Raw genomic sequence first — 5,526 nt, forward strand, 5'->3', positions numbered from 1 at the left:
TCTTTGACTTCTGACAAGTCAAACAAGAATAAAAAAACTCACAATTTCTCTTTTCATTCCCGGCCACCAAAATAACTTTTTCAAATCATGATACATCTTCGTAGCCCCAGGATGAATACTCAGGCCACTACGATGTCCTTCCTCAAGAATACTCTTCTTAAGTTCGGTAACATCCGGAATACACACCCGATTACCAAATTTCAAAACACCATTCTCATCAACTCTGAATTCACCACCTTGACCTTGATTCACTAGAGTCAACTTATCAACCAAAAGCACATCGGATTTCTGACCCTCTCTAATCTCATCCAGAATACCACTCGTTAACTTCAACATTCCCAATTTAACACTATTGTGAGTACTCTCACACACCAAACTCAAGTCTCTAAACTGCTCAATTAAATCCAATTCCTTAACCATTAACATAGACATATGCAATGATTTCCGACTCAATGCATCAGCCACTACGTTTGCTTTACCCGGATGGTAATTCAAACCAAAGTCATAATCCTTCAGAGACTCTAACCATCTCCTCTGTCTCATATTCAGCTCTTTCTGATCAAACAAATACTTTAAACTTTTATGGTCACTGAAAACCTCAAATCTTGACCCGTACAAGTAATGCCTCCATAACTTCAGAACAAATACCACAGCTGCCAACTCTAAATCGTGTGTCGGATAGTTCCTCTCATGAACCTTCAGTTGTCTCGAAGCATAAGCTACAACCTGCTTATTCTGCATCAAAACACCACCCAAACCCAACAATGAAGCATCACAGTAAACCTCAAATGGTTCCGACAGACTTGGTAATATCAGAATAGGAGCAGTAGTTAACCTTCTCTTTAACTCTTGGAAACCTTCTTCACATTTTGAGTCCCAAACAAACGCTTGCCCCTTTCTAGTCAACATCGTCAACGGTAACGCCAACTTAGAAAATCCCTCAATGAATTTCCTATAATAACCTGCAAATCCAAGAAAACTCCTTATCTCAGAAACTGACTTCGGAGCTTCCCACTTAGATACCGCTTCTATCTTAGAAGGGTCAACAGCAATACCACCTCTTGAAACCACATGACCAAGAAAACTAACCTCTTCTAACCAAAATTCACACTTGGACAGTTTAGCAAATAACTTCTTTTCTCGTAGAACTCCTAAAACCACTCTCAAATGTTCAACATGCTCTTCTTCAGATTTCGAATACACCAAAATATCGTCCATAAACACCACAACAAACTTGTCTAGGTACGGATGGAAAATCCTATTCATATACTCCATAAATACCCCAGGCGCATTAGTCACACCAAAAGGCATTACAGAATACTCATAATGTCCATACCTTGTTCTGAAAGCAGTCTTCTGAATATCCTCAGTTTTCACACGTATCTGATGATACCCCGATCTCAAATCTATTTTGCTGAACACACTCGCACCAACAAACTGATCCATCAAATCATCAATCCTCGGCAAAGGATACCGATTCTTGATCGTCACTTTATTCAGTTGCCTGTAGTCCACACACAACCTCATAGTACCTTCTTTCTTCTTAACCAATAACACTGGTGCGCCCCACGGTGACACACTCGGACGAATAAATTTCTTATCCAACGGATCTTCCAGCTGACTCTTCAATTCAGTTAACTCAACAGCAGACATACGGTACGGAGCCATCGATATCGGCCTAGTACCAGGTACCAAATCAATCGAGAACTCAACTTCACGCTCTGGCGGTAATTCATTCACTTCTTCAGGAAACACATCAGGAAAATCACACACCACGGCTAGATCGCAAATCACCAGTTTCTCTTTAGCCTCCAAAGTCGCTAACAGCATAAACAACTCTGCCCCATCTGCTACTGCCTCATTCACCTGCCTTGCTGATAGAAACAAACTCTTTCCTTCCTCAATCTCAGGAAAGATCACAGTCTTATCAAAACAGTTGATATAAACTCGGTTAAACACCAACCAGTTCATACCCAGGATAACATCAATCTGCACTAGTGGAAGACACACGAGGTCCATCCCAAAGTCTCTACCAAAAATACTCAAAGGACAATTTAAACAAACTGAAGTAGTAGTCACTGAACCCTTCGCAGAAGTATCAATCACCATACTCCCATGCATCTCAGATATCTCTAATTTATGTTTCACAGCATAATCCAAAGATATAAAGGAATGAGTCGCACCTGTGTCAATAATAGCTACAAGAGGAAAGCCATTAATATAACACGTACCTCGGATCAAACGATCATCTGCAGAAGTCTCAGAACCCGATAAAGCAAAGACCTTGCCTCCCGAATGGTTCTCTTTCTTCGGCTTAGGACACTGTGGACTGATATGACCCACCTCTCCACAGTTGAAACAAGTCATAGTCTTCAACCGACACTCTGCAGCCAAGTGACCACCTTTGCCACACTTGAAACACTTCTTCTCAGTACTGGTACACTCATGGATACGATGTCCAGCCTGACCACATCTGTAACACTTAGCAGGGGCACTGGAGTCTCCCCCACTAGGTCTCTTCATCCCACTCTGTCTCTGGAAACCTTTGCCAGCTGCATACGGTTTCCCACGATCATTCTGATTCTTGCCTTTCCTATCAACCCTCTGCTGATAGCTCTCCGCTCTGGCCTTGGTACCCTGTTCAAAAATCCTGCAACAGTCAACCAAGTCAGAAAACACTCTAATCCGCTGATACCCAATAGCCTGCTTGATCTTGGGACGTAACCCGTTCTCAAACTTCACACATTTTGAAAATTCCCCAGTAGCCTCATCATAGGGAGTGTAATACTTCGACAGCTCTGTGAACTTAGCAGCATACTCAGTAACAGACCGGTTGCCCTGCTTCAATTCTAAGAACTCTATCTCTTTCTTTCCTCTGACATCCTCTGGAAAGTACTTCCTCAGGAATCTCTCTCTGAACACCGCCCAAGTGATCTCAGCACTCCCAGCAGCTTCCAACTCAGTGCGGGCAGCAACCCACCAATCATCTGCTTCCTCTGACAGCATATGCGTACCGAACCTGACCTTCTGGTTATCGGCACACTTAGTCACTCGGAAGATCCTCTCGATCTCCTTCAACCACTTCTGAGCACCATCTGGATCGTATGCTCCCTTGAACATTGGAGGATTGTTCTTCTGGAACTCACTCAGTTGACGAGCAGCTCCCAATCCCACAACATTCGGATTCCCTCCAAGTACTCCAGCTAGCATACCCAGAGCCTCAACAATCGCAGCATCTTCTCTACCTCTTCCAGCCATCTCTATTCTGAGTTAATCCAACAAGCTAAAACAATAAGTACTGATAGGGTTACACAACACCTATCACATACAGGGAAACAGAATAATTACAACTCGACTCGACCGACTATGCTCTGATACCACTAATGTAACACCCATCTAAAATACCCCAATAATTAATTAAAACAACAAAATATGAATCAGAGTAGATATGCAATTTCAGGGTGTCACACTTGACACTTCACACCATTCACCAAAATCACTTGTCATGCTCATTTATTAATCAAAATAAAACATTGCACAATTCGCAGCGGATAGAAATCTAACAACCTGCAAACCATGTAACACATTACATGTAAAATTGTTCAACAACCAAAAATGAAAACAAAGTAAAACATCCCGTCCCGATGTTACATATACCAGAGCATGACCCACTAAGGAACTACACTAGACTCCAAGCACTAGCTTCTACTCAATCACTGCTCGTTACCTGAAACATAGTTGTAAGGGTGAGTTCCTCAATCGATATAATAAGCATTATAAAATATCATGTAATGCTAAGTAAATTAACACATTCATCACCCTACTCGTCTCACACATTCAGCAACGGCAACATCAACTCATAATCATACTCAACACAAACACAAAACACACGTATAATATTGGAATACATCCATTCATATTATACGCCATACATACATTATGAAATGAGACTCCATGCATGCGGTACCGACTATTCGTGAACACATAGTTCAACCTCACCGATCAAACCCAGATACGGCTACCAAGCTCACTAGTCCCACTCATTTGAGACCTAGTGACTCACTCACTAATTCCTCACCATGGGAATTAGCTACCACCATAAAGGCTATGCTATGCACGCTAAATCACCTAGCATGCAAACATCAACAACAAACCACAATGAACATATGCTCACACTCTAAGCCATAAATAGTCCATCCACAATTGCATACATAATAGATATATTCACAGCATTATGCATACCATCATACATCATCAGCATATTTATCACAGAATCATATCATGTCATGCCAAATAATAAATCACAGTATTAGCACACTCTACTAATACCTATACTGCTCAAAACAACGGGAAATGATCCCTACTATATCATACATCAGCTAAACTACATCACTCAGCTGAAACGACCAAAACTGCACAACAACAGCTCAGAAAAATCAAACTTCTGCCCATACACGTATGCCTCATGCCCATACGCGTATGGCACATTTCTTAGCCAAGCCCATACGCGTATGGCCTGTCTCATACGCGTATGATACGCGTACCACTTCTCCCATACGCGTACAAACAGAGACAAAACTACGTTAGAACATCATCTTCTTCATTCATACGCGTATGGCCTCACCCCATACGCGTACCACTCACAGGCTACGCGTAAGTACACGCGTATGGCGCGTATCAGCACCAGTCTCCTCCCCTCCAGGCCATCTCATACGCGTATGGCCTAGTGTCATACGCGTATGACCAGAAACCAAAATTCCAGATCTGCTATGGGTTTTTCTCTGCTACGAGATTTCTCAAATCTAACCTCCCACAGTCCAATTTTTACACAGCATTCGTTCATATTATCTAACACAGATCATACCCATTCAATTTCACAATTTCTAACCTTATTACATCTAATTCCTACGAATTTTCTTCAATTATAAACCCATATCTCATTCATCCATAAGTTCACAATTTGCAACATTCATCATCCTGATTAGAGTCAATTCAATGGCTTATTACTACCCATTACATGTTAACCCATAATGCCCATTAAACGACGATAAACCCCCCTTACCTGAGTTAATCCGGCAAATCCTTTAACTTCAAGCTTTTCCCTTCTTCAACCCTTTTTCTCTTGCTATTCCTTTTTGCCCTTTTTCCACTTTTTAGTCGCTTCTCTGTTTTCACGTGTAAAAACCTTTTTACTAAATGGGACTCTTTACTGATTCCAAAAATCGTTCCAATTCCAACTTTATTATTCCAATAATAATAATCCAATAATATTCCAATTATTTAATTAAATTAATAAATATACTAATAATAATATATATGAAGGGTTTATCTTTTATTTTGAAAAATAATACCCTCTCATTCATATTATCATCATAATATACTATTAAACTTAAATTAAATAATTATCATATTTTATCGGGGTGTTACACTTCTCGCTGACAATAAAGCCCAACAACTTACCAGAGCAAACACCAAAAGTACACTTGTTAGGATTCAAGCGGAGTTTATTTTTTCTGAAATGCTGGA

Source organism: Lathyrus oleraceus, chromosome 3, assembly GCF_024323335.1.
Source record: "Lathyrus oleraceus cultivar Zhongwan6 chromosome 3, CAAS_Psat_ZW6_1.0, whole genome shotgun sequence".
Classification (NCBI taxonomy): Eukaryota; Viridiplantae; Streptophyta; class Magnoliopsida; order Fabales; family Fabaceae; genus Lathyrus; species Lathyrus oleraceus.